At 51.9% G+C, this 10,319-nt stretch overlaps 1 long non-coding RNA gene across 1 annotated transcript; it reads left to right on the top strand.

Moving 5' to 3' along the window:
* Window positions 1–6,642: 6,642 nt before the first annotated feature.
* Window positions 6,643–9,929, top strand: LOC144617104 (uncharacterized). Its single transcript, XR_013557132.2, has 2 exons — window positions 6,643–8,408; window positions 8,842–9,929. It is a non-coding gene; the product is annotated as an uncharacterized LOC144617104 (long non-coding RNA).
* The last annotated feature ends 390 nt before the right edge of the window (window positions 9,930–10,319 follow it).

Genomic DNA, 10,319 nt, shown 5'->3' with positions numbered 1-10,319 from the left:
TGTGAGTCCCAGCTGGGGCTGCCCAGAGCCCATCAAACCGTAAACTGCCCGCCCCCAATGCCTCCAACAAGAGCAGAGCCAACCTCTTCTTTGCATCAGCAAACCTGCCGAGCCGAGCACCCACGTGTGGCGCATGGCGTGTTCTTAATCGGCGGGGTGGACGGATACGCCCCCTCCTGGCTGACCCGTTCTTTCTCAGGACCCCGTGCCCACCGGTCATGCGGACGGTCACGGGAGTAGGGAAGTGTTTCCAGGCTTCACGCAAGCAGAGGGAGCCCCACGGCAAAGGGGTGATGGGGAGAGGCAGGGGGGCGGGAGACCACACGGGCACCCAGAAACTTCCATTCGTGAATGCCTTCTAGCACCCTGACACTTGCTGCCCGACCTGCCCCCAGTTAAGAGAGGCCAAATTTGGAGCAAGTTTGGGAGGGTTTCTGTGTGTTGCTACCAAAGAATTTTGACTAGAGCCACGTGGACTGAACCGAAGACACGGCGGCAGGAATGGGGTGTGGATTCTCGGCACGGTCCAGAGGGGAGCCGCGTGGGGTGTCCACACGCTGTTGTGTGCCCTTGGAGTCACATGCCCAGGCCCCGGAGCCCCCAGAAACTCCACCCTCCCTTCTCCCACCGCTAATGCTATGAAGTAATTGGGCATGTGCACAACCAGTGTTCTAGACCACCAGGCATCACAGCGGGGCCTAGAGGGAGGTTGGGGGGGAGGGTTCTGGTACGAAGGAAGCACTTGGAATGCTGCCCAGAGAGGGGCCTCCCCGCCACCACCTCAATTAGGCCAAGTGATGGATAAAAAGAATCTTCTGGACTCTCAGACTCCTGCTTCTCCGAACCCCTTCCAGGAACCCAGGCTGTGCAGGAAAACAAAGGGGGCTCGCTCCCACCTGAGTCATCCCCACGTGAGGAGCCTTCCACTCGAACTCAGGCACGGGACCACAGTAGCGTCAAGGGAGAGGAAGCGACCTGCCCGGCCGGAAGTCGGGGCTTCATTACTGAGAAGGAAGAGAAGGCTGGGTGCTGGGGTAGCGACTAACCTCGCCCCTGTCCGGCTCGGCTCTGCACACCTCTGCTTATCTCTGTTCCTCAGATGCCCTCTGGGAAGACGGCTCAGTCCCTCTCCCTTCTAACTCAGAACTAAACCCGCCCCTTGCACTCACTGCCCACGAGCCACACTGGACATAGGACCCCATCTCCCTGCAGGGGTGGGGACCTGTGGGGGCGGGAGGAATGTTAGCATCACCCCCTCTGCCCACGAGTGCAGTGCCTGTGTGTGTGTGTGTGTGTGTGTGCAGAAAAGACCTTCAGAATCTGTTGCTACCTGGGGAAAAGGGAAGGAAGCCGGCCGCAGGCTTCTGTAAAATGCGATCCCGCTCGTGTGAGAAATGTTCTGATGCAGATATGGATACAAGGCTGTATTCGTTTGCTGTGGCTGCTGTAGGAAAGCCACCTTTATTCTCTTACCGTTCTGGCGGTGAGGAGTCTAACGTCAGGGTGTCTACGGTGCCGTGCTCTCTCTGGAGGCTTCAGGGGATAATCAGTTTCCTTGCCTTTTTCAGCTTCTGGAAGGAGCCTGTATCTCTGGGCTCGTGGCCCCCTCCTACACCCTCAAAGCTAGCAGCAAAGCATCTTCAAGTCTGTCTCTCTGACCTCTGCATCTGCCCTCACAGCTCACTCGCTCAGACTTCGACCCTCCTGCTTTCCTCTTATATTTACAGTTAGGACCCACTTGGATAATGCAGGATCATCTCCCCATTTCAAAATCCCTCACTTAATCCCATCTGCAAAGTCCCTTTTGCCACGTGAGGTAACATATTCACAGTTTCCGAGGATTAGGATGTGGACATCTTGGGGCTGGGGGGTAGGTATAGCACAACGGCTATAGAAACTTTCGCAGAGGTTTGTCATGTAGTTGGGAGGGCCTCTATTTTTTTTAATTTTTATTTATATTTATTCATTTTTGAGAGAGGCAGAGACAGAATACAAGCAGGGGAGGAGCAGAGAGAGAGGAAGACACAGAATCTGAAGCAGGCTCCAGGCTCCGAGCTGTCAGCACAGAGCCCGATGTGGGGCTCAAACTCATGAACAGTGAGATCACGACCTGAGCTGAAGTCGGATGCTGAACAGACTGAGCCACCCAGGCTCCCCAGCGCCCCGGGAGGGCCTCTTTTAAAAGTATACTCAAGAGGAGCCTGGGTGGCTCAGTCCTTTCAGCATCTGAATTTGACTCAGGTCATACTCTTGTGGTTTGTGAGTTGGAGCCCTGAATTGGGCTCTGTGCTGACAGCTCTGAGCCTCCTTGGGATCCTCTGTCCCCCTCTCTCTGTGCCCCTCCCCCGCTTGTGCTCTCTCTCAAAAAAGTAAACATTTAAAAAAAATAAAAAATGTACTCAATTATGACCACAAAGTTAGGGATGAAAGTAAATATTATTTAGAATGCAAAAGTAAATGGCAAATACCACAAACATGAAAAACAAAACAGGGAAAGGGGCACCTGGGTGGCTCAGTCAGTTAAGCATCTGACTCTTGGTTTTGGCTCAGGTCATGATCTCATGGTTCATGAGTTCGAGCCCCTCATCGGGCTCTGTGCTGACAGTGTGGAGCCTGCTTAGAATTCTCTCTCTCCCCACCCCCTCTGCCCATACCCTACTCGTGCTCTCTCTCTCTCAAAATAAAGAAACTTAAAAAAATTGTAATTTAAAACAGAACAGAAATAGATATAAATCATATATATATACTTATAATTGTATTTTATATTACATATTATATGTAAATATTATGTGATCATATTTTTATGGGTTTTGTCATATTTGTAGTATTTATTATTTCTTTTCCCACTTAAAATATCCACTTTGACCTCTAACATTGTATTCTTCGAGTATACCTTGTATACTAACTTTGTACAATTGAGTATAGAGGGCTTTTTTTAATATTTATTTATTATTGAGAGATAGAGACAGACTGTGAGTAGGGGAGGGGCAGAGAGAGAGGGAGACTCAGAATCCGAAGCAGGCTCCAGGCTCTGAGCTGTCAGCACAGAGCCCTACGTGGGGCTTGAGCTCACGAACCACAGAGCCCAACGTGGGGTTCAAACTCACGAACCGCTAGATCATGACCTGAGCCGAAGTCGGACGCTTAACCAACTGGGCCACCCAGGCGCCCCAAGTACAGGCTTTCTTAAAGAGAGCCCCCATCTTGTACATCAACACTTAGACCCTAAAAGCCTGGATCTGTCCAGGAAAACATTTTTTCTGAAGAGAATGGAATTTTTTTCTTAATTACGTCAAGATCGGCTATGTCGTTCAAAGGAAATCCAATAAAAATCCCAAAGAACTAGAGAAACTGATTATAAATTCTATGGAAAAGCAACGATCTTAGAACCGCTAAGGTATTTCTGAGGAAAAGGGGTTGAAGGGAGTTTCAACACCTGAGTTCAAGATCTATTAGCAAGGGGCAAAAATGAGAACAGTGTGTGTTGGGGGTGCCTGGATGGCTCAGTCCGTTGAGCATCATGACATATGGTTGCCGTGACATCACACTTCAGCGGGAAAGAGGTGACGGCTCCATCCAATGGCACGGAAGCAACGGGCTTTCTGTATGGAAGAACAAAATACAATTGGATTCCTGCTATCACCATTCCCCAAAGTAAACTGAATTGAAGGATTAAACATTCAAATATTAGTAGGGACTGTAAAACCATTGGAAGAAAAATAGAATTTTGTTTATAGTCTCACGGAGGAGGCGTTCTTAGTGAAAGAGCTCATGCAGGAAAAGACTGACGGGTCCGGCGGTGTCCGCGCCTAAATGGCGAGGAAACCGTAGCAAAGCACTAACAAGCCACTGACCAGGAGAAGACTGCACCGTGTGTAATATATCTGCTGTATGCAATGCGGGATTTGTTCCGGAATGTGGAAGAGCTTCTACAAATCAATAAGGAAAAGACAACTCGGTAGAAAAATTGGCAAAGGGTACGAGGACGCATTCCCGGAAGGAAAACTCTGGACGGCCAACGGACACGAGGGGTGAAGCGCAAACTCCCCCTTCAGAGGCAAGCAAATCAAGACTGAGGAGAGGGACCGTCTCATACCCACCACATGGCAAAATCCACCAAGTCTGCCAATGCCAGGAGGAACAGGGAGATGCAAACCGCCATACACTGCTGGTGGGCGTCGTAAGTGCTGCAACCACCTAGAAGACCCATTGGGCAACTTCAGCAAAGTCGAAAATGCGCGTGCTCCACCAGCGGGCAATTTCACTTCCGGGGACAGGACTCGAGAAGATCCTCCCCTGTGCTGCGGGCTGCTGTTGCCAGAGTGTTTACTGCAGCAGTGTTTGCAATAGCAAATCACTGGGAGCAACCTAAATGTTCAGCACAAGGAAACCGGATAAACGATTGTGAAATGTTCTTAGGAAGCAATAACACACGTGCCTGTTAAAGTGAATGGTGTGGGGCTCTATAGCACAATACGAACAGACTTCAACACCATAGGATGAAGTTTAAAAACCAGGTTGTGGGGGGCGCCTGGGTGGCTCAGTCGGTTAAGCGTCCGACTTCAGCTCAGGTCACGATCTCGCGGTCCGTGAGTTCGAGCCCCGCGTCGGGCTCTGGGCTGATGGCTCAGAGCCTGGAGCCTGCTTCCGATTCTGTGTCTCCCTCTCTCTCTGCCCCTCCCCCGTTCATGCTCTGTCTCTCTCTGTCTCAAAAATAAATAAACGTTAAAAAATTAAAAAAAAAAAAAAAAAACAAAGAAAAAACAAAAAAAAAACCAGGTTGTGGGATGACAAGTACCTTTGTTCCCTGAATCAACGTACAGGTACCTAAGAGCGGAGTTGCTGGTTTGTGAGCATCGGTCCAAACTAGGAGATTCCACCTGTTCTCCAAAGCCAGTGCCAATTTCACCCCGTCAGTGCACGAGAGTCAAGGTTGCTGTGCATCCTGGCAGTGTTTCCTATTTCCCGGTCTTTTCATCAGCGATTCTGATGCGTGCGGAGACGTCACGTGGTGGTTTCTACTTGCCTTTCCCTAATGACTAGAGAGCAGGTGCCACTCTCAGTGCCCTTTGCCATGTGGATGCCAGCTGGTTTTTCCTAGGGAATTCCTGCCTTTTCTTTCTTTCCTTCTTTTTTTCTTCCTGCCTTTTCTTGCTTTTGTTGCTTTCTTTCTTTCTGCCTTTTCTTTTTTTTCTTCCTGTCTTTTTTCTCTCTTCCTGCCCTTTCTTTTTCTTTCTTTCCCTTTCTTTTTTCTCTTCCTTCCTTCCTTTCCTTTCCTTCTCCTTCTTTCTTTCGAAAGAGAGTGAGGGAGAGGCAGAGAGGGAGGGAGAGAGAGAGAGAATTCCAAACAGGCTCAGCACAGAGCCGGATGAAAGGCTCCAACCCACAAACTGTGAGATCATGACCTGAGCAAAACCGAGAGTGGGAAGTTTAACCGACTGAGCCTCCCAGTCGCCCCTCTGCCTTTTCGTGTAAATGTACAGATTCATTACAGGTTCTGGATATGAATTCTTTGGGGGCTATTCGTATTGCAGGTATCTTCTTCCACTCCGTGGCTTGTGTTTTTACTGTCTTAATGGTGTCATTTGATGAAGAGAAATTCTAAATGTTAATACACTTCAATGCATCCGTGCTTTTTGTGTTAAGAAATCTTTACCTTCGCCAATGAAACTATTCTCCTAGCAGTTCTTCCAAAACTGTACTGCTTTATCTTACACATTTGCCTTCCCGCCCTTCTGGAATCTTAGCTCCTTCGCAAAGTCTCAGTTGATGGTGGTGAGCCGTGGTGGGAGGGGGGCTGGCGTGGGGGTCCCGAAGCCCATCCCGGGGCAACGGCCCGGACCGTGTAGAGGGCGTCTCCCGAGGCCCGGTTTCCCCGGCCCCTCTCTTCCTCCGCGCCTCCGTCGTGCCCCCCGAGGCCGCCCCGGCCCCCGCGGCCAGCTCCTCCCGCTTCCGCAGGTCGCGGCCCCCGGCCTGGGCGGGGGCCGGGGGAGCCGGGGCGTGTGCCCCGGAGCCGCAGCCCGCAGCCCGCCCGTCGGGGGCCGCCCCACCCGGCGCGGGCGGGACGCGCGGCGGGGCGGGAACTGCGGGGCCGGGACCAATCCCCGCGTGGCCGCCGGCCGTTACCCCCCCGACCCCCTCCGCGTCCTCGCGCCCCGCGGCCGCTCGGGCGGAATGGGGAGCGCCCGTGCCGGGGGAGGCCCCCGAGGGGCCGGGGCGCGCCGCCAGGCAGGGTCTTAGCCGAGGGACGGGGGGGGGGGGGGGGGGGGGGGGCAGGAGGGGGAGGTGACGGGGACGGTGCCGAGAGGGGACGCCACCCGGCGCCCACCCGCCGCCCCTCGGCGCCCGCGTAGACGCGGCGCCTCCACGTGGCCCCAGGGCTGCCCGGGTCCGGAGGAGCTAAGGGTGGGCGGGGGCTTCCCCCTGGGGCGGAGGTCTGGAAACGAGGTGGACCAAGCCCTGGCCGGCACGCTGCCCACCTCCTCCTCCGAGCCCCCACCTGTCCCTCCGAGCCCCCACCTGCCGCGGCGAGCTCCCTACCTCATCCTACCCCGATCCCCCCACGTCCTCCTCCCCAACCATCCTCCTCCCCCCGCCTTCCTCCTCCAAGCCCCCCCCCCCCCCCCCCCCCGTCTCCCTTGGTTCACAGAAGCTGCGAAGGGGGCTGGGGAGGAGGCTGACCTGACCTGGCGTTCCCTTGCTGTCCTCCCTCATCGGTGACCGAGGTCAGGACGGGGCCCCTGTGAGTGGACAGATGTCAATTGGCAGGAGCTGGGGGGAGGCTGCTTCTCCCGGGACATCCTTGGTATCAGACCCTTAGCATCCCAGATTATTTCCAGAAGTCTCTCTGAGATGCCCATAAGAAACTGGAGGCTCTTCTCCAGCCAGCGACCCTACATTTTGGGGGGCCCAGGGGTCCCCAGCCTAGCAGTGTTGCTGCCCGCACCCGGCTTCTGTATCTGGCAGGTGAGGAAAAGAGCCCCTTCCCACCAGGTCCTTTGCAGAGTGCAGTTCCCGCCCCTCAGACAGCCCTTGAACTGCCCTATTTTGAACCGGGTCCTAGATTCCCTCCCTCCTCTGCCCCACCACACGAATCAAACTGGTGCAGGGTTGTATGAAGTAGAAAGAGCCCTGTTCCCACCCCCACCGCATCCTGTTGCCCCAGGGCAGCTGTTAACAGTTGTCTGATAGGTTTGTGGGTTGAATCCCGTCCCTCCCCAAATTCCTATGTTGAAATCTTAATCTTAGCCCCTCCAACCTCACAATGTGACTTTAATTGGAGACAGGGTCTTTACAGAGATAAAATTTAATTGAGGTCATCAATTTAGATTTAATGTAATCCACTCCGACTGACTCCTTGTAAGAAAGAGGAATTTTATTTAGAGAGAGAGGGAGAGAGGGAGAGAATCTTAAGCAAGCTCCACGCTAAGCAAGCTCCACGCTTGGTGTGGAGTCAGACTCAGGGCTCAACCCCACGCCCCTGGGATCGTGACTTAAGCCGACTGAGCCACCAGGAGCCCCAAGAAAGAGGAAATCTGAAGGCAGAGGCATACACACAGGGAGAAGACGGGGTCCACTCGCTAAGGAGAGTGGCCGGGAACAGTCTCCCACGCAGCCTCAGAGAGAACCGACCAACTGCCCGCACCTTCAGCTGGGGCTTCTAGTGTCCAGAACTGAGAAGCACATTTTTGTTTAAGCCACTCCACTTAGAGCAGCACTTCCCTCCGGCAGCCCTAGCAAACTAATAGATACGATATGCTTGTAAATATTTTCTAGTAGTTTGGAAACTTACCTCTGTCTAAACTCACTGTTTTTACGGAAATGCCATTATCTTATTCATGCCACCATGCCACTAACTTTTCCCTTTTATGATACATGATGTGCATCTGCTCCTTTTTTTTTTTTTTTTTTATTTTATTTTTGAGAGACAGAGCAAAAGCTGGGTAGGGGCAGAGAGAGGGGGAGACACAATCCAAAGCAGGCTCCAGGCTCCCAGCTGTCAGCACAGAGCCCGACGTGGGGCTCGAACTCATGACTCACGAGATCGTGACCTGAGCTGAAGTCGGACGCTTAACCGACTGAGCTACCAGGCGCCCCAGCATCTGGTCATTCTTGTAAGTAGCTGCTCAGGGGCACTCCCTGCACCCCCTGCCTTTCTTTCCCCAGGACTCTCTGGGTGGAGACTTCGGTGACTTCCAGGCTGCTGCTCTGAAAACAATACGGCAGTGATGGGGTGATATTTCCACCTATCTCCCACAGGCCACCCACGTGGAGGCTGGCTGTCCTCTAGAGGCCGGCTGGGCCTTCCTGGGGCTCAGGTCTCCCTCCTCCGAGCTAGAGGATTCGTGGCCGGTTCCTTCAGGATGAGCTGCTGGCACGACAGCCACCTACACCTTTAACTCTGCCAGGTACATTTTGAGAAACCTAAGGTTTGTGGTTTTCTTTATCCAGATCATGCCCATTTGCAATTAAGGCCATTTAAATACGTGTCTTTCTGCCCCACCCTCCACCCCCTCCCTCGTTGTAAAGAGGGTTGTTGGGGCACCTGGGTGGCTCAGGCGGTTGAGCGTCTGACTTCAGCTCAGGTCATGATCTCATGATTCATAGGTTCCAGCCCCACGTCGGGCTCTGTGCTGACGGCTCGGCTCGGAGCCTGGAGCCTGCTTTGGATTCTGTGTCTCCCTTTCTCTCTCACTGTCTCAAAAAATAAAACTAAAATAAAACATAAAAAGGGTTGCTTGATAACGTCTAATCGGTTGCTATGGGTATGGAAAACATACCTGTTGATTTTTTTTAGCAGGGTCCCTGTGTTCATCTCCCTTATTATTTATTCCCTTTTAGTTTTCGGTGGCCAGCTTGGATGTTCCCAGGAGTTGATCGCATTGTCTCATTATGTAATGGTCATGTTGCCTCCTCCTTTCTAATATTCTATTTCTGATGTCTGCCTTATTCAGCCAGGCAGAACTTCCAGAATAATACCAGGTAAACCGGCGAGGGGGGAATATCTTTGAATCTTTCTTCATCCCACTCTCTGTGGCCCCTCCATCCTGTCCTCCTGGTAATCTGTGAAAGTGCCCCCGAGGGCTGTGCTCCCAGCCCCTCGGATGGAGTAGTGACTGCTTCCCCCACACCCTGCGTTGGGGCTGGCCGTGAGGCAGACCGCATTTTCCTGTAGAAAATGTCTATTCAGAATCCGTGAGTGGACCTGAATGCACTGGATGGATAGCACCTGGGGGGACAATTGTACGGCACAGGGATTTGACCTGAGGCTAATCTATTATCACCATCGGTTGCCATTTAGTTCAAAGTGACTGTCTTCTGGGAATTCTGAAAGGCTTTGGAAGCATGCTATGGATTGCTTGGGTTTTTGGGGTTTTTTTTTTTTAGCTTTTATTTATTTATTTCGAGGAAGAGAGAGACAGAGACAGAGAGAGAATCCCAAGCAGACTGCATTGTCAATGCAGCCGAGCGCAGGGCTCGATCTCACAAACCATGAAATCATGACCTGAGCTAAAATCAAGAGTCAGATGCTCAACAGACTGAGCCACCCAGGTGCCCCAAATCAAGGCACACCGGATCGATCCCTGTCCAGGGAAAAACTTAACGTTTCTTCATATTTATTCCTGTAGCCAGTAGCAGCCTTAAAGCCACTTATTTGATAAGACCTGTACTCCAGGTGAAGGATCGATCGTGTTTAAAGGAGACCTTTGTATTGCTATGAAGACAATATATACACAAAATAAATGAAAGCTTAAAAAACAGAAAATTCAAAGTCCTGCTACCCTGACACAAAAATTATATTCCTTTTTTGTTCATTTACATCTTGTCTCTGCCGGTCTATTTATCTTTTTCAGAATTGCAGTCATTGAGTTAATACAATTTGAGCATTGTTTGCTTCATTTAATAAATGCGCTCGTGGTCCTATGTAATCTACAGAGTGATCAAGCTGCATCGCTGTGTTACGTTCCCATAAGTAACCGAATGGTACTTTACTTAACCATTTCCCTAATACTGAGCATGAGGTCGCTTCCAAGTTTTATTTACATACACAGTGAATATTTTTCTGCCAGGGCTCTTCCTGCTTTTGGATTACTTCCTCAGGCCAATCCCTAGAGTGGAATCACTGCATCAAAAGGGGGTGAGGCTTGTAGGACGCCTGTGGCCCTCCTAAGGGGCTGTGCTGGGTCCCCTGATGCCAGCAGAGCAAGGCTGGCCCAGGTCCACTCTGCATGGCGGCTCCTTCTCTTCATAAATAGGTGCCACAGCATCGCTGTCATCAGAGTTCTGGAGTAAGGTTTTGGTTGTGATGGTTCGTCCCT

Source organism: Panthera onca, chromosome C1 (assembly GCF_046562875.1).
Source record: "Panthera onca isolate mPanOnc1 chromosome C1, mPanOnc1 haplotype 2, whole genome shotgun sequence".
Taxonomy (NCBI): domain Eukaryota; kingdom Metazoa; phylum Chordata; class Mammalia; order Carnivora; family Felidae; genus Panthera; species Panthera onca.
Note: the sequence above shows the minus strand (reverse complement) of the source record. Positions and strands in the feature narration are given on the sequence as shown.